Below are 18,333 nucleotides of genomic sequence, written 5' to 3' on the forward strand. Positions count from 1 at the left end.
GAGAAGGAAAAACGTTTTCTACTTTCTGGCTTTATTTTTGTCACTCTCATAAATGATCGCTCTGGACAAACTAGTTTTTCAAAGGACAGACTTTTAAAATTTGGGGGGAGTTTATTGAAATTATCTTTATGGTTTAATTTATGGCCAACTAGAACTATCCTATTAATTTTTTTAAATTAAAGTGAAAATTATTTATTTATTTATTTATTTATTTATTTATTTATTTAGAGATAGGGTTTCACCCTGTCACCTAGGCTGGAGTGCAGTGGCTCGATCACTGCTCATTGTGGCCTCGACCTCCTGGGCTCAAGCAATCTGCCCACCTCAGCCTCCCAAGTAGCAAGGACCACAAGTGCACCATGACTGGCTAATTTTTTGATTTTTTATAGAGACAGAGCCTCCCTACACTGCCCAGGCTGGTCTCAAACTCCTGGGCTCAAAGGATCTTCCTGTCTTGGCCTCCCAAAGTAATGGAATTACAGGCATGAGCCACCATGATCAGCCTAAAAGTCAGGTTTATTGGGTTATAACTTATATGTAGTAAAATTCACAATTTTTAGGTGAATATATCTATGAGTTTTGACAAATGTAAACGGTCATATAAGCCCACCAGAGTCTTAGCAATCTCTTATTCAAGTGTTTCAATAACCCCCAAAAGTTTCCTCCTGCCTCTTTGTCATCAATTCTGTCCTTCCATCTCTATCCCCTGGTAACCAGTGAGCAGATTTGTGCCCCTGCAGCTTTGTCTTTGCAATGTCACGTAAGTGGAATTGTACAGGACTGGTCTTCTTATATCAGGCTTCTTTCACTTAGCCTAATGCCTTAGAGATCCATCCATGTTGTTTCAGATTTTTACCTTTAGTACTGTACCAATCTCTCGGCTTTCTCTTTATGTGTATTCTAAGGACATGCAGAGTTTTGAATAGCTAAATAAGCCACAGGGCCATGATGATGTTTCTCAAAGCTCTGTCAGAGGAACCCTTGCAGAATCACCTGGAGTTCTTGTTAGCTTCTCAGATGGAGATCTACTGAGTCAGGGTGTCTGAGCTACTACTCAGTAATGTGTGTTAACAAACACCCCCATGTGACTTTTTCACACGACTAAAGTAAGAGACCCTCAGCTATTCCAGAATTAACAAGAATATCACAGTCAGATGGCCTTGAGTTTGAATGTGGTTCTGCCACTTACTAGCTTTATGAAGTTGGGCAAATTACTTAGGACCTCTCTGTACCTGTTTCTTCCTTTTGACTTGGAAACAGTTAATTTATTCACCAACTATTTTTTGAGCAACATTTTTAATTCTAGCTACAGTTCTAAGAAGTAAGATTGCAGCAGCTAATAAGACAAAGTTCATGCCCTCGTGAAGGACATACTCTATCATGGCAAGGTAGATTATAAGCATTTTAGCACATAAATATATGAGATAATTGCAGATCATTGAAAATACTCTGTCTAATGAAACAACGTTTTGACATAGAGGATACATTAGTTAAGGTACAGCCTAGGCTGCTTGTAACAAAGAGACTCACGGATACATTTAAACAAGATGGAAGTGGATTCCTCCTCTTTCCTCTGTAACTCTCTGGAGGAGGTGGTGAAAGACACATGTAGAATGCCTTTGTCACCCTCATCTCTGTAAACTTCATCGTTCGGTTGTCTAGTTGCTTCAACTCCTATCATCTGGTCTCTATTCCAGTTAGCAGAAAGGAGGAAACGTTTGTGGGGATTATGAGCCCATTTTTTTAAGGACACATCACTTCTGTTCAGGGTCTATTGATTAGAACTTCTGGTCCATGACACATTTTTCTGCAAGGGATGGTGGGCGATGTAGTCTCTACCTCTGTGGCCATGTGTTCAACTAAAAATCCAGAAAAGAATGGATATAAGTGGACAACAGCAATCCCTGCCAGAGAATGTGACTAGATAGGCCAGGAGACTACTTTAACCAGGGTAATCAAAAAAAAGCCTCTTTTGTAAGAAAGTAATAATTAAAGGACCAATTGATAGAGAAGGCTAAATTTCAATTCCCGCTTGTGACCCTCAGCCAGGCACTTTCACATAGTCTCAGCCTATCTGCTGTCTTGCAGCAGGGAGGTAATTTACTGTGTCTGCACTGCCTTAGAGTAGATTAAGAACAGGATAACTGGGACAAGATCTTCCCCTAGAGAAACTGTGAAATTGAGATGGAAGTTTCCATCTCCTTTGTCAAGAGATTTTTGGGTTTTAAAAAAACCATTTGAAGGATACTATAAGAAATTGAAAAAAGATGAAGTACCTATTAAATGTGATTTGGATGAACTGCTTATTATATTCAAGAATGGATTTTCCACTGGGTATCAAATGATATCAAGAAAAGTATGCCCTACTGCTAATAGTCTATTTCCTGATCCAGGTGGAGGTTTACCTGGGTGAATTAACCCTGTGATCATTCCTTAAACACATTTTTGGCCGGGTGCAGTGGCTCACACCTATAATCCCAGCACTTTGGGGGGCCGAGGTGGGCAGATCACCTGAGATCAGGAGTTCGAGACCAGCCTGGCCAACATGGCAAAACCTCATCTCTACTAAAGATACAAAATTGAGCCTGCTGTGGTGGTGCATGCCTGCAGTCCCGGCTACTTGGGGGGCTGAGGCAGGGAGAATCACTTGAACTCAGGATGTGGAGATTGCAGTGAGCTGAGATCACAACACTGCACTCCAGCCTGGGTGAGAGTGAGACACCATCTCAAAAAAAAAACAAAAAACATTTTCATCAACATATTTATGATTCATGCATTTTTCCGTATTGAAGATGCTAAAGTTTGTAGGGGGCCATAGTTTTGGACAAGCTTTCTGTACTAGCTCCCATCACACCAGACAAAACCAGAAGTAATCAAACCAGAAGTGCCAAGTAATGAAACTGAACTTTGAAATCAGGGCCAGTTTTCCAAAAGCAGGAGACTTGCAGCACCGTTCAGAGGGGGCCTAGTTTACCTTAGCCAGCATGACAAGGAAATCCCCTCTGTTTTAACCCTATAAGGAAGGTTACTTTGAAATGACCAATCTGATTTTTGTTCCCTGTTTCTATTTTCTTCAGCCCTTTTGTGCCTATAAAGCCAAACCCCTGTGCTCAACTCACTGGAACACTCATTCTACTTTATAGAAGGAGATGTTGCCCTATTCTATAATCATAAATTAAAACCAATTAAACTAAAATTACCATAATTTTGTCTTTTGACAAAGGTATACTTCAATTTTTTTAAAAAGTTTGTTTTTTACAAATAAAGTAAGCATCCCCAAGTGTACTGTGTATAGCATTCAGTCACAAAGGTTCTGTTAGTGTGAGTGAATCTTAGGAAGATCTGCTCAAAGTAAGCTGTGTTTTCAGCATCACAAAAGCTCACCTCCCCACCTTGATTATTTTTGCAAGGACAGAGAAAATGTTGATGTAAACTTTGGAATGCCTTTATGGAATTTTAGGCTAGTGGTTCCCATGTGCGCCATTAGCCAACGTTTCCTGCCAGGTTTATTCTCATGCCCTTCTAAGTTTGGGAACCCCCACATCTCTACATCTCTTCTGGGTCACGGTTCCCTTTTTCATGAAGGACAGGTAAAAGCCAAGTCTCTCTCTTGCATCTTTTTATCTTGTTTTTTCTTTGAGACGTTGTCTTGCTCTGTCACCCAAGCTGGAGTACAGTGGCAAGATCTTGGCTGGCTGCAACCTCCGCCTCCCAGGTTTAAGTGAGTCTCCTGCCTCAGCCTCCGGAGTAGCTGGGACTACGGGCGTGCACCACCACGCCCGGCTAATTTTTGTATTTTTAGCAGAGACGAGGTTTCACCATGTTGCCCAGGCGAGTCTCCAACTCCTGGCCTCAAAAGAACTGCCCACCTTGGCCTCCTAAAGTGCTGTGACTAAAAGCCTGAGCCACCATGCCTGGCTTGCACAGGTATTTAATAAAAATTCTGTTTCCAAATAGGAGTTTATTGACTTTAGGGGAAAAATATTTTCATAAAAATAGGTGTAGAATGAATGTTTTGCAAATTAATTTTTAAAGACTGCACCCAAATCCAATGATTTTATTGGTTCCCTTTTCAAATTCCTTGTTAAAGTCCCTCACTGGTAACAGATTCTATGACTATTTTTAAACGATAATGAAAATTAGAATATATAAATAATCCTTTCATATCCATAAGCCTTTGCTTTGCATATGTTCATGATCAAATTAAAACTCATCTTTGAGACCTCACAGGTCGACAGCACAAGCTCCGTTAACAAGAGTAATACAACACCCTGATCTCCACATAGCACAGAGGCAACTCCTATTTTATTTTTTTTAAACTGAGTTTCGCTTTGTCCCCCAGGCTGCAGTGCAGTGGCACGATCTCGGCTCACTACCAGCTCAGCCTCCCTGGTTCACGTCATTCTTCTGCCTCAGCCTCCCTAGTAGCTGGGACTACAGGCACCCGCCACCACACCCGGCTAATTCTTTGTATTATTAGTATAGACAGGGTTTCACAGTGTTAGCCAGGACGGTCTCAATCTCCTAACTTCGTGATCTGCCTGCCTCTGCCTCCCAAAGTGCTGGGATTACAGGCGTGAGCCACCGCGCCTGGCCACAACTCATATTAAAAAGAACCATGGTAATGAGAGGTGACAACGTGCTAGCAGCCCTCGCTTGCGGCCTCGGCGTCCACTCTGGCGGTACTTGAGGAGCCCCTTCAGCCCGCCACTACACTGTGGGAGCCCCTCTCTGGACTGGCAGAGGCCGGCTCCCTCTGCTTGCAGGGAGGTGTGGAGAGAGCCGCGGGCGGGAACGTGGGCGGCGCCTGGCGCTGCGGGCCAGCATGGGTTCCGGGTGGCAGCGAGCTCGGCGGGCCCCGCACTCAGAGTGGCCGTCCGGTGCCACTGGCCCCGGGCAGTGAGGGGCTTAGCACCCAGGCCAGCAGCTGCGGAGGGAGGGAAGGGTCCCCTAGCACTGCCGGCCTGCTCGCGCCGCCTTCGAATTCTCGCCGGGCCTCAGCCGCCTCCCCGCGGGGCAGGGCTCGGGACCTGCAGCCCTCTATGCGCCAGTCCCCCCGCGGTGGGCTCCTGCGCGCCCCGAGTCTCCCCAACGCGGGCTGCCCGGTGCTCCGCGACGCCCGGTCCCATCAACCGCCGGAGGGCTGAAGAGTGCAGGCACGCGGTTAGTTCGGGACTGGCAGGCAGCTCTCCTCGCGGCCCTGGCGCGGGATCCACTAGGGGAAGCCAGCTGAGCTCCTGAGTCGAATGGGGACTTTGAGAACTTTTATGTCTAGCCGGAGGATTGTATATGCACCAACCAGCACTCTGTATCTAGCTAATCTGGTGGGGACTTGGAGAACTTATTTGTGTCTAGCTAAAGGATTGTAGATGCACCAATCAACACCCTGTGTCTAGCTCAAGGTTTGTAAATGCACCAATCCGTGCTCTGAGTCTAGCTAATCTAGTGGGGACTTGAAGAACTTCTACGTCTACCTAGAGGATTATAAATACACCAATCAGCGCTCTGTGTCTAGCTCAGGGATTGTAAACTCACCAGTCAGCAGTCTGTCAAAACGGACCAAGCAGCTCTCTGTAAAATGGACCAATCAGCTGGATGTGGGTGGGGTCAGATAAGGGAATAAAAGCAGGCTGCGGGAGCCAGCAGCGGCAACTCTTTCGGGTGTGTCTCCAGTTTCTGGAAGATTTGTTGTTTAGCTTTCTGCAATAAATTTTGCTGCTGTTCACTCTGGTTCTGCACTGCATTTACGAGCTATGGAGCTGTAACACTCACTGCAAAAGTCTGAAGGTTCACTCTTGTAGCCCAGCCTAAGACCAGGAACCCACTGGGAGGAATAAACAACTCCATATGCGCTGCTTTAAGAGCTGTTAATACTGATGGTGAAGGTTTGCAGGTTCCTTCTTGAAGCCAGACAAATCACAAACCCACCAGAAGAAAGAACACTGAACATATCCAAACATCAGAAGGAACCTAACTTCAGACACACTATCTTTAAGAAATGTAACACTCACCACGAGGGTCCACGGCTTCATTCTTGAAGTCAGTGAGACCAAGAACCCACCAATTTCGGCCGTAGTAAGATCTGAATCCTGCACTTAGCGGGAACCTGCCACAGGAAAGCCTGGCAGGCCAGCCCTTGGAGCCCTGCAAAGTGTGGTTAAGCTGGGAGTACCATGTACTACTGGGCTGCCCGCGGCTTCTGCTTTTCTGATCTCAGCAGTAGACAGAGGAGCGGGATAAGGCTGACCAGTGTAGCTTACTATCTACCTGAGTGGGTGTAAGGGAGCAGCGGCAGGACCCCGGCTCGCTACATCGCGGGATGGTCGGGCAGCGCACAGCGCCCCCCGAATGACGCAGAGGGCAAATTAAAACTCTAGTTCCGTAAGTGGAAACTCGCCAGAGCGTGTCAGCTCTTCCCACGCTCCCGCCGAGCCGGTTCCCTGCACCCGCCTCTGCCAGCCGATCTCCCCGAGAGCCTGGACTCGCAGCCATCCGCGCGTTCGTGGGGGATCCGTCCAACCCTCAGCTTCCCGAGCAGCTGGATTTACAGGTGTGAGCCACCGCAGCCGGCTAATTTTTGCATTTTTGGTAGAGACGCGGTTTCACCGTGTTGACCAGGCTGGTCTGGAACTCTTGATCTCAGGTGATTCAGTCTCCTTGGCCTTCCAAAGTGTTGAAATTACAGGCGTGAGCCACCGTGCCCGGCCTAAAGTCACTTGTGAAAAATGAAACTTGTGTTATTCTTACTCTATATCAAGAATAAAGACTGAAAAGAAACGCTGTGTCATCGGGCAGCAGGTCCTATGGTAACTTTTTTAAACCACTTTGGTTTGAGAACGTGATGAACCTGTAGACCCTTTCCCTCCAAACAACGCACAGTAGTGTCTGTTAAAGAACAGACTGATCCACCGGACGTGGTGGCTCACTCCTGTAATACCGGCACTTTGGGAGGCGTAGGCAGGCGGATCATGAAGTCAAGAGTTCGAGACTAGCCATGCAACATGGTGAAACCCCATCTCTACTAAAAGTACAAAAAAAAAGTTTTTAAAAAGTCGGCGTGGTGGTGGCGCACGCCTGTAATCCCAGCTACTAAGGAGGCTGAGGCAGGAGAACTGCTTGAACCTGAGAGGCGGAGGTCGCAGTGAGCTGAGATCGCGCCACTGCGCTGTAGCCTGCCTACAGAGGGAGACTCCGTCTTAGAAAAAAAAAAAAAAAACCCAACATAAAAACAGACTGATTTGTAGTTTTTGCACAACTGATCACGCCCTCCACTGTCTTGTTCGGCGATCAGGGCGGTCTGGGATCCTCCTAGGCCAGCTAACCTTGCTGAACACTGGCGAGGACTCAGTCTCTAGGAATAGAATCGCGGGGTGGGTGGGGTGGCCTGTAGGTAGTTGGCTCCATCCGGCCCGCGGGCGAGTCCGGAACACAGTTACCCACCCCTGTTACCCACCGGAAAGCAAAGGGAAGGGAACACGCCAGACTGGAAACGGAAGAGAAGGGGGGATATGTTTGGCTTGGGGACGCACTGTTTCAGTTGAGCTCCTGTTTGGTTTTGTGTCTCCGCGGTGTTTCCAAGAGTCTCGGCGTTTCTACCTCTTAGCACCCTTTCTTGCCACCCTTTGTCCTGTGGAAGCCCAGAGACATCAGCGGTTGCAACTGTGCTACTCGCTGCTCGGCATGGAAGGGTCAGGTACCGCAGTTCAGCGCTCTTGGCCCCGCAGGTCCTCGGGCATCCCTGTGCCCCGTCCTGTACATTGTTATGCTCCGACTTCCTAGGGTCGAAGTTATTGCCTGCTGGGTTTTAGAAGCTATTGCTTTACGTCTGAGAAAAAAATCCCAGAAAGGTAAGATGACTTGCCCAAGGTTATATAGCGTGCGTGGAAAACACAGCTCCGATTACAAGCCTGGTCGCTGTGCCTCATTCCTCTTGTCATCAACTGTCAGTTTATCCAAGCTCCAAAAGTGAAGTTGTTTTATCTTTTGCCTCCCAAGATTTATTTAATAGTCTCATTTCTATTTCCTTCGTTTATTCTTTAGTTCGTTATTGGAAAACTTTACAGCGTGCCAGTACTGGTTATAAACCCCGAATAAGAGCCTTGTCATCACGGAGCGTGTAGTTCCAGCAAGTAGACACTTCAAGTGCTGTGTAGTGAAGTAATTGCTGAGATAGTGTACAGAAGCAGAGAGTACACTGTTCATCCAACAAGTAATTGCTGGAGGAGCAAATAGGGACACCTAACCATGGCAGGGGCGACTCAGGATATCCTTTCTGGAAGAGAAGTCTGATGAAATCTGAAGGACCACTGGTTGAAGTTAGCCAGGAAAAAAAAGGTGTTGCGGCATACTTGGTTTTGCTATTTATCCTCCGAGAACTTTATTATTGTGAAAGCCTAAATTCCACTGCGTAAATTCCATGCATAACACTAAGAAGCCAGTTTGGTTAAGTACAGGGCTGAAGCAGGTTGGTAGCAGTGAAGATAGGAAGGACTAGCTGAATGGAAGAGAAAAATTGCAGAGGTAGAATTAAGGGGATGTGACATCATGGGATAATGGTAGGGTGGTCAGAGAGCAAAGATTTCAACTGGCTGCTTTGGAGGATTAGGGTATCCTTAATGTTAGTAGAAGAATGCAGAGCCGGGGTTGAGAAAGGTTTTTACATATGTTACAGTTTTTAGAAAACAGAAAAAAAATCTGTTTATGTCACGGGGCATTTTAATATAGAAGTGTGAAAAATGGAAAGTCAGTCTGAAAGGGGACGTCTTGAATGTCGTTTTGAAAATGTTGCATTTGAAGTACTGATGAGATGCTGTCAGTGGAAACAAACTCAGGTGGGAGGGTAGATTTAGAATTTTATTATATTAGTGTTACAGAGTTAATTATACATGATTTTCCTGTAATGTAGATTGCTTTCTGTGGTGTGATGGCAGTCTTGAAAGAAAACACTGTAGTCAAGATTATATGTGAGATTCATTCCATTCCCCTGATTACCACTTTTCTGTTAAAATACCTTTAATATTAACTTTATTTATTTATTTAGAGCCAGAGTTTCACTCTTACTGCGCAGGCTGATCTCGACTCACCGAACCCTCTGCCTCCCATGTTCAAGTGATTATCCTGCCTGTATAAATGGGACTACAGGCATGCGCCACCACACCTTGCTAATTTTGTATTTTTAGTGGCGATGGGGGTTGCTCCATGTTGGTCAGACGGGTCTCGAACTCCCGACCTCAGGTGATCTGCCTGCCTCAGCCCCCCAAAGTGCTGGGATTACAGGCGAAAGCCAGTGCCCCCAGCCAACTTTATTATTATTATTATTATTATTACTTATTTTTGAGACAGAGTCTTGCTCTGTGGCCCAGGCTGGAGTGCAGTGGCACAATCTCAGCTCACGGCAATCTCTTTCTCCTGGGTTCAAGCGGTTCTTGTGCCTCATCCTCCCGAGTACAGTAGCTATGTTACCTATGTTACTTAATCCTTACAATCTTAAACACAGGCGCATGCCACCATGCTCAGCTCATTTTCGTATTTTTTAGTGGAAATGGAGTTTCATCATGTTGGCCTGGCTGGTCTTGAACTCCTGACCTCAGGTGATCCACCCGCCTCAGCCTCCCAAAGTGTTGGGATTACAGGTGTGAGCCACCATACCCGGCCAATATTAACTTTAAATGTAAAGTAATAATTCTTTTCCTAGATTGTACCATATATTGAGTATTATGACAGTCCTGTGTACTTAGTATGAGGATACTAGTTTGGCAATTGTTTTATCATTCTGATTTGAAAGTGCCTGATTTGATAGCCTCTGACGTTTTCATAAGCACATCAGATGGTTTCAGCATTTTTTGAAATTGCATTTTCTCTTTCATGCAACTATCCCTAGCCTGTGGCTACCATTTTCTGGCTTTAAGAACTTGATATAGTATTTAACCCAAAGTCTGATGCAGGCTCTTGAGCTCACCTGCATCAGAAGCACCTGGGTCTTAGTTAAAATGCAGATCCCAGAACCCCATTCCAAACTTAACAGATGAAGAATCTCAGAAATGTGTGTTTTAAGTCAGCTGCCTATGTGATTTGTATAACCTCTAGAGATTCATAACCACTGACTTAACGTCTAGGGGTAGCAGTTTGTTCTGTAAACGAGAATAATAAAACCTGTCCTTTAAGATCATAAGGATTAAGTAACATAGGTAGCATAGCTACTATAATGTAGTCCCCTGACCAGCAGCGTTAGCAACACCTGGGAGCTTGTTAGAAGTGCAAATTCTCGAGTGTCTCCTGGAAAAAGCTACTGAATCAGAATAGTTTGTTGGGACCAAAGAATGTGTATTTTAAGCAAGGAGCATAGATAATTTCTATGGGCCAGGCACAGTGGCCCATGCCTGTAATACTAGCACTTAGGGAGGCCTAGCTGGGTGGTGGGAGTTCTAGGTGAGCAGATTCTAGGAGTTCCTGGGTAACATGGGGAAACCTGTGTCTATAGAAAATTAGTCCCAACTGCTCAGGAGGCTGAGGTGGGAGGATCGCTGGAGCCTGGGGAGGTCAAGGCTGCAGTGGGCCAAGATCACACCACTGCACTCCAGCCTGTGTGACAGAGCGAGACCCTGTCTCAAAAAATAATAATAATTTCTATGCGTATTAAAGTTTGAGAAGCAGTGCTGTAGCACATCAGCTTCATAAAGGTAGAGAACGTGAAATTCATATTTACTAATATATCGTCAGTACCTAGTATAGTGCCCAGCACAGGGTAGATATTCACTATATTTAATGAATGATTTTTAAAATATACACTCTTACTGAAACCAACACATTCAGAGTTTAAAGTTCTTCAATAATCAAATGCCAAAAGAGGTTTTTAACCCCACAGAATAAAATTGGATATTTGGGTTACTTAGAATTAGGACACCTTTTGCATGAGTCTAATATAGACGCAATCATTTGTGGTGTTCTCTTTCATAAACGTATCTAATGAAGAAAGCAAAAATGACATTTCTAGCCATCGATTCTTCTCTTTTCTGTTCCATTTTAGTTTCACTTACAAGTGGTTATGGATTAAGTCCCATGTGGCTCCATGAAAATGTTGATCAGATTAAAATAACACCCACTCAGTTTTTGAAAGTAATCTTTTTGATTATTTTCATATTTAATTACAACTTTTTTTTTTTTTTTGAGACAAATCTCACACTGTTGCCCAGGCTGGAGTGCAATGGCGTGATCTAGGCTTACTGCAACCTCCGCCTTCTGGGTTCAAGCGATTCTTCTGCCTCGGCCTCCTGAGTAGCTGGGAATTACAGGCACATGCCACCACGCTTGGCTCAGTTTTTGTATTTTGAATAGAGATGGGGTTTCCTGTGTTGGCTAGGCTGGTCTCAAACTCCTGACCTCGTGATCCACCCACCTCGGCCTCCCAAAATGTTGGGATCACAGGCGTGAGCCACCGCACCCAGCCTAATTATAACTTTTAAAAGAGGTGTTATAGCGTGTTAAGATCAAGGACTTGCAGTCAGTCAGATCTGGGTTTGAGAATAATAAATTGTCATTTATTAACCATGTCAGAGTTTTTCTTTTTTTTTTTCTTTTTGAGACGGAGTCTTGCTCTGTCACCCAGGCTGGAGTGCAGTGGCACGATCTCGGCTTACTGCAAGCTCCGCCTCCTGGGTTCACACCATTATCCTGCCTCAGCCTACCCAGCAGTGGAGGCTACAGGCGCCCACCACCATGCCCGGCTAATTTTTTTGTATTTTTAGTAGAGACGGAGTTTCACTGTGTTAGCCAGGATGGTCTCGGTCTCCTGACCTCATGATCCACCTGTCTCAGCCTCCCAAAGTGCTGGGATTACAGGTGTGAGTCACCGCGCCCAGCCAACCATGTCAGAGTTTTTCTACTGAACTCGGGTAAATGGTGGGAAGGAACAAATTTAGAAGCACCAGCACCCCCAGGCCTCCCCTGGCCACCCCAAGGAGCAGGTGATCAATATCCCAGCACACCTCTACTTATTTGTGGCACGCCAGTGTGTCTTAGGCCTTAGTGAGCTGTGAGGTGCATGACCTTAGGTAAGTTACTTCTCTCATTTTCAGTTTCCTTATCTGCAAAATGGAGACCTTAGGGAGTTAATGTGGGTATGAGAAATGTACATAAAACATATTGCACAAGGTGAGGCTTGTAGTGTATGCTAATAAATGGTAAGTTGCTGCTGCTATGGTTGTTAACAATAATTATAAAAAGCAAATGGAGCGGGCTTGAATTGAAAAAAAAATTAGACACATAGAGTTTTCTTTATTAGCCTGCATTGTATTTTTCTTTTTTTTCCTTTAATGCATCTTTCCAGGACAAAAAATAATATCCAAGGATATTTTGGCACTAATGGCGCAATCTGTAGCAAGAAAGTTGAGCAGTCTGAACTGTTGAGACTTCCAAGGAGACTTCAGAGAACCAAAACAGTGTAAAGGAAAACAGGAAAAAAGACTTGTTAGACATTATTAAGGGCACGAAAGTTGAATCGAGCACAGTAAATGTACAAACAACAAAGCCACCCAGCAGAAGTCCACTTAAAAGCGACGACTGGCGGGCCTCAAAGAGCTGCAGAACATGCTCCAAAGAAGAGGTAAATTTAACTGTAATTTGAATGTTGTTTGAAACTAATTTTTTTTTCTTTTTTTGAGACAGAGTCTTGCTCTGTCGCCCAGGCTACAGTGCAGTGGCGCAGTCTCCACTCACTGCAAGCTCTGCCTCCCGGGTTCACGCCATCCTCCTGCCTCAGCCTCCCGAGTAGCTGGGACTACAGGCGCATACTGCCACGCCTGGCTAATGTTTTGTATTTTTAGTAGAGACAGGGTTTCACCGTGTTAGCCAGGATGGTCTCAATCTCCTGACCTTGTGATCCGCCCGCCTCGGCCCTCCAAAGTGCAGGGATTGCAGGCGTGAGCCACCGTGCCCGGCTGTTTGAAACTAACTTTTGAAACTCCAGTAAGCTTTTTCTTTTGGCAAAAAATATTTTTAATACAAGTACTTGGGAGATGTTGAATTAATGAAGAATAAATATCAGCTTATAAACACAGGGACTGTAATAATTACTTGAGAAATACTGTGATTGTATTATATTTAAATAACAAGAGGATATCTGTACACAATCCAGTGAAAGGAAAAGAGAAGTGATCTCATTGAGAATTCCACACTCTTACATGTTTATCGGTGTTATTAACTGCCACTTAACTGCCTCTTTAAGCTGCTAATTAACATTATCATTTACAACTTGATTTGAAGGTAGCCTCATGTCTGTAAAGGACTTGCTTATTTGAAATTTTCAATTTTAAAGGTTTTTTTCTGGAATAAAGTTTTAGCATGTTGATTACAACTGCTGTATATGACTTCCTTTCACCAATAACTGTCAGTGCTTTCAGCTTTCTTGGCTTCCTCAGAGCATTATAATTACTTGTGCTTGTCAAAAGGGTATTACATTTAATTCTAAGTGCAATCAGTGATATCTTGGCATTGTGTTGTAGGTTAAATGACAGTATTTTTTTTTAGTGATACGTAATGATGTATTTCAGTGATGTCATTAATTCAAGTAGTGAGGTGTGTGGCTTTAGGATACCCATCACTGACTTCTTTTATCAGAACAAACAGATAATATAGGCTTGTGTTTCCCAGAATGGTTTAACATTTTAATGGAACCTCTTGGTTTCTACATGGTATCAAAAATACCTCTAGAAAGTATAATTGGGTGGTAGAGTAAGCTAATTCAGACAATCATTACCCGTAATAAGTACTTCCTCCTCCTCCTACTCCTTTAGAAACGAAACAGTTATATAAGTATATGGAAGTAAATAACACACGCAAACATATATAAATACTTATCAAGAATGGCATTTTTAAGGCTCCCAGACCTGTTTATGACCCCTGATGCCCTTTATTATAATTTAATTAACTACTACAGAAATGGTAAAGTGAGTTGAATGCTTTGGAAAGAGTAAAGGTCACATAAAAAATTTCTTTCCAATTAGGCACGAGTGAGACAAATATACATACACAGGAGCATCATACTCTTAGATTGCTTTGTAAGCTTTCTTACTTTCTTGCTCCACTTTTCCACTTAAACCAAAATTGAAAATATTGCAGTATGGGTGTGATATGTATAAAAGATAAGTCTTAGAACCTTTTATCAGTGGTCCTGTGTTTCAGAAAGAGGCATTGGTCCTACATTGAAAGATTGGTGAATGAGGTGCATTTGTTTTGAGTTTTTAGAAGGTGTCTTTTAATGATTTTTGCCTCCCCTCCCCGCTTTTCAAGGACTCCAGGGTGCATGGGATTAGATTAGTCATGATCTTTGCTTCATGAGGCACTGTCATCTTCATGCACAGCCTGCTTTTCTTTCTTTGTATTATATATTAAATCCCCAGTGATATGATTACCATGGTTACACTACCTCCCAAACTTAGTGGCATAAAACATTCACTCATTATGCTCTCAGATTCTGTGGGTTAGCAATTTGGCTGGAACACAGTGGGGAAGGCCAGTCTGTGCTCTATGATATCTGGGGCCTCAGTTGGAAGACTTAGTAGTCTGAGGCTGGAATCATCTGAAGTTTGCTCACTCATAGGTCTGGCAGTTGATGCCACTGTCAGCTGAGACCTTAGCTGAGGGTGTTAGCAGAAACACCTACATGTGGCTTTCTTTGTGGCCTGGGCTTTCTCACTGCATGGTGGCTGGAGGATTTTGATAAATGGATAAGCCCATGTGACCCACACACTTAACCAAGACACTGTGTTTCCCATTTTCACCTTCCCAGTCAGTAGCCTTCTGTCCTGATGCAATTGCTGTTTTGTTTTTTCACCTCAGATTAGTTTTGCCTGTTCTGGAACTTGACAGAAATGGAATCATACAGAATATATTCTGTGTCCAACTTCTTTCACTTGATCTAATGTCTATGAGAGTCATGTTGGCGTGAGCTGAGTACTCTTCCATTGTTTGGATACCTCACAATTAGTGTTTTCTTTCTAATAATAGACCTTAGGTTGGTTCCAGTTTGGGGCTATTATGAGTAAAGCTGTGAACAGGTTAAGCTGCCTTAATATTTGCTTGTAATATGTATTGTTTTTGAAATGCGATAGCATCTAGTTGAAAATTCCACTAATTTATAATTTTTGAGGCTGATCCCTCATCCCTCCACATTAATATATTGTTCTGTGTTAACATTTCAAAGTTTATTTAAAACTGGTACCTAATAGTTGAGAATTCTTGCTTTTGTCACGAATTGAATGATACTTTTTTGACAGAAAATTTTCCCCCCAAAATCATTTTACTTTTCACTAAACTAATGGCATAGTAAGCAGTCTCTCTCTCTCTCTTTCTCATTTGGTTTTCATTTTCTTTTTCAGAAATGAGCCCCTGAGTCCTGAGAGAGAGCTGCATCTGCTGCTCTCTTTTGACAAGCAAACAAGCCAGAGCTGCTCAGGCAGCTCCGTAGCATGAGAAGTCAGGGGCACAGAGAGATGGATAGAGACCTAAAATTAGGTTGAATGAAACCATTAGATCAGTAATGTTTATATCTCAAAATAGGCCATTTTCATGTGGCTAGTAATACATATAATATATACCATATAAGTGGAATTTACATATAGAATATACCATATAAGTGGAATTTTAGCAATTCAAGATTTTTAAAAACTTATGTTTTAAGTAAGATTATAGTTTTAAGAGACCAATTGAATACTTTAGGAAGTTACAGTTTCTTGTCATGAAAAAAGAAATGATAAAGTCAGTAATGTTATTACAAATAACAGAATAAGATAGCTTTTCTGAGAAAAGTAATTTTTTTTTTCCAGTTAAATAGCTTGCTGGTTTTATGCACGATATAGCAGTCTTCAGGTCTGTTTCCTTCTCTGTTTCCTCTTATTCTTATGTTTAAGCTGACATCTTTCCACTTACTCTCTTCATCTCTCATTATTTTATGCTACATTAGACTCCTTGATGCCTACACTGTAGTCAGTGGTAGCACTGCTGCATTTTGGAGAGTGATCTAAATCTGTTGTTCCCAATGAGCATGTGTACCAGATGTATTTCAGGAAGTTAAAAGAAATGGCGTTGTGTGGTGGCTTTTGGAAGCTGAGGTGAGAGGATCACTTGAGGCCAGGAATTGGAGACCAGTCTGGGTAACAAAACAAGACCCCATCTTTACAAACCGTAACAAAATTAGCTGAGCATGGTGGCGTGTGCCTGTAGTTCTAGCTACTTGGGGGGCTGAGGCAGGAGGATGGCTTAGGTGCAGAGTTTGAGGCCGCAATGAGTTATGATGGCACCACTGCACTCTAGCCTAAGTGACAGAGACCCTATCTCTGAAAGAAATTCTATTTAAAAAAAAAAAAAGAGCCGGGCGCGGTGGCTCAAGCCTGTAATCCCAGCACTTTGGGAGGCCGAGACGGGCGGATCACGAGGTCAGGAGATCGAGACCATCCTGGCTAACATGGTGAAACCCCCTCTCTACTAAAAAATACAAAAAACTAGCCGGGCGAGGTGGCGGGTGCCTGTAGTCCCAGCTACTGGGGAGGCTGAGGCAGGAGAATGGCGTAAACCTGGGAGGCGGAGCTTGCAGTGAGCTGAGATCCGGCCACTGCACTCCAGCCTGGGCGACAGAGCGAGACTCCGTCTCAAAAAAAAAAAAAGATAGGACCGGGCGCGGTAGCTCACGCCCGTAATCTCAGCACTTTGGGAGGCCGAGGTGGGCGGATTACGAGGTCAGGAGAACAAGACCATCCTGGCTGACATGGTGAAACCCCATCTCTACTAAAAATACAAAAAGATTAGCTGGGCATGGTGGCGGGCGCCTATAGTCTCAGCTACTTGGGAGGCTGAGGCAGGAGAATGGCATGAAACCAGGAGGCGGAGCTTGCAGTGAGCCGAGATCGCGCCACTGCACTCCAGCCTGGGCGACAGAGCGAGACTCCACCTCCAAAAAAAAAAAAAACAAAAAAGGAAAACAGCTATCTGGACTGTCAGTTAAGTGCCTCATTTTGTTTGTGTTTGAACAAATACAAGGCAATAAATAAATTTGTCTATCTCTTGGTTTTAATTTAGTTATTCAATGTAGGTGATAGGTATACAGATAGTGATTGTACTTTCATTTTTTCTGAATAATTTTTTATGTGACACTTTTATGTTTGAAGTGAAGTTTCTGAAGAACACCTTTAAAAGATGGGCAAGACTCTGTCCCAAAAAAAAGGAAGTAAACATAAATTGTAATGTTCTGTGTTGTGTCAATGTTAATAGATGACTTTTTTTTTTTTTTTTTTTTTTTTTTTTTTTTTTTTTTTGAGACGGAGTCTTGCTCTGTCGCCCGGGCTGGAGTGCAGTGGCCAGATCTCAGCTCACTGCAAGCTCCGCCTCCCGGGTTCACGCCATTCTCCTGCCTCAGCCTCCCGAGTAGCTGGGACTACAGGCGCCCGCCAGGTCGCCCGGCTAGTTTTTTGTATTTTTAGTAGAGACGGGGTTTCACCATGTTAGCCAGGATGGTCTTGATCTCCTGACCTCGTGATCCGCCCGTCTCGGCCTCCCAAAGTGCTGGGATAATAGATGACTTTTTAATTTAAATTTAACTTTGTATGCTGTATAATTAGTGCATAACAATGAAATAAGAATTGAATGATACCACTCCCCTGTTTCAGAAAGTTTATTACCGTTCTGTAGCTAAGGTTTTTTTCTTTCTTTTTTTTTTTTTTTTGACACGGCGTTTCGCTCTTGTCGCCCAGGCTGGAGTGCAGTGGCGCGATATCAGCTCACTGCAACTTCCACCTGCTGGGTTCAAGCGATTCTCTGGCCTCCGCCTCCCGAGTAGCTGGGATTACAGGTGCCTGCCACGATGCCTGGCTAATTTTGTACTTTACTAAAAGTACTAAAAGACGGGGTTTCTCCATGTTGTCCAGAATGGTCTCGAACTCCTGACCTCAGGTGATCTGCCCACCTTGGCCTCCCAAAGTGCTGGGATTATAGGTGTGAACCACTGTGCTCAGCTGTAACTAAGATTTCTAATGCACTTGACCTTTTTATTATTTCAGTTTCAGTAACAAAATATCAGATACGAAAATTGCCAGATGTGCTACAGCTAAGGTTAGTATAAGTCAAGAGCATCATATTCAGTTTGACCAAGTCTTTGACAATTATCCTGACCAGGAGAAGACCGCTGATCTTAGAAACAGGTATCAGGCTTTGTAGTCTGCTGTGTTTTGTTTGTGTAGTTAGGTTTTACCTTAACTGTAGATTTACCTTATTGCGTGTGTGTATTATTGCTGTTGGATAATGTGAACATTGTGAATGCATTTACATCTGTGTTCTTACTCTCTG

The 18,333-nt window shown here is 43.8% G+C and overlaps 1 long non-coding RNA gene across 4 annotated transcripts in view; it reads left to right on the forward strand.

Moving 5' to 3' along the window:
• Positions 1 to 18,333, forward strand: part of LOC104653869 — a 47,477-nt gene that overhangs the window by 15,685 nt on the left and 13,459 nt on the right. The window contains exons 2-4 of one of the 4 annotated variants that reach the window (XR_004054748.1): positions 12,326 to 12,601; positions 15,375 to 15,510; positions 18,048 to 18,188. This is a non-coding gene — a long non-coding RNA (uncharacterized LOC104653869). Of the gene's footprint in view, positions 1 to 12,325; positions 12,602 to 15,374; positions 15,511 to 18,047; positions 18,189 to 18,333 lie in introns of those variants that run through there. The other 3 variants (XR_004054746.1, XR_004054744.1, XR_004054745.1) reach the window with 3 other exon arrangements.

Source organism: Rhinopithecus roxellana, chromosome 18, assembly GCF_007565055.1.
Source record: "Rhinopithecus roxellana isolate Shanxi Qingling chromosome 18, ASM756505v1, whole genome shotgun sequence".
Taxonomy (NCBI): Eukaryota; Metazoa; Chordata; class Mammalia; order Primates; family Cercopithecidae; genus Rhinopithecus; species Rhinopithecus roxellana.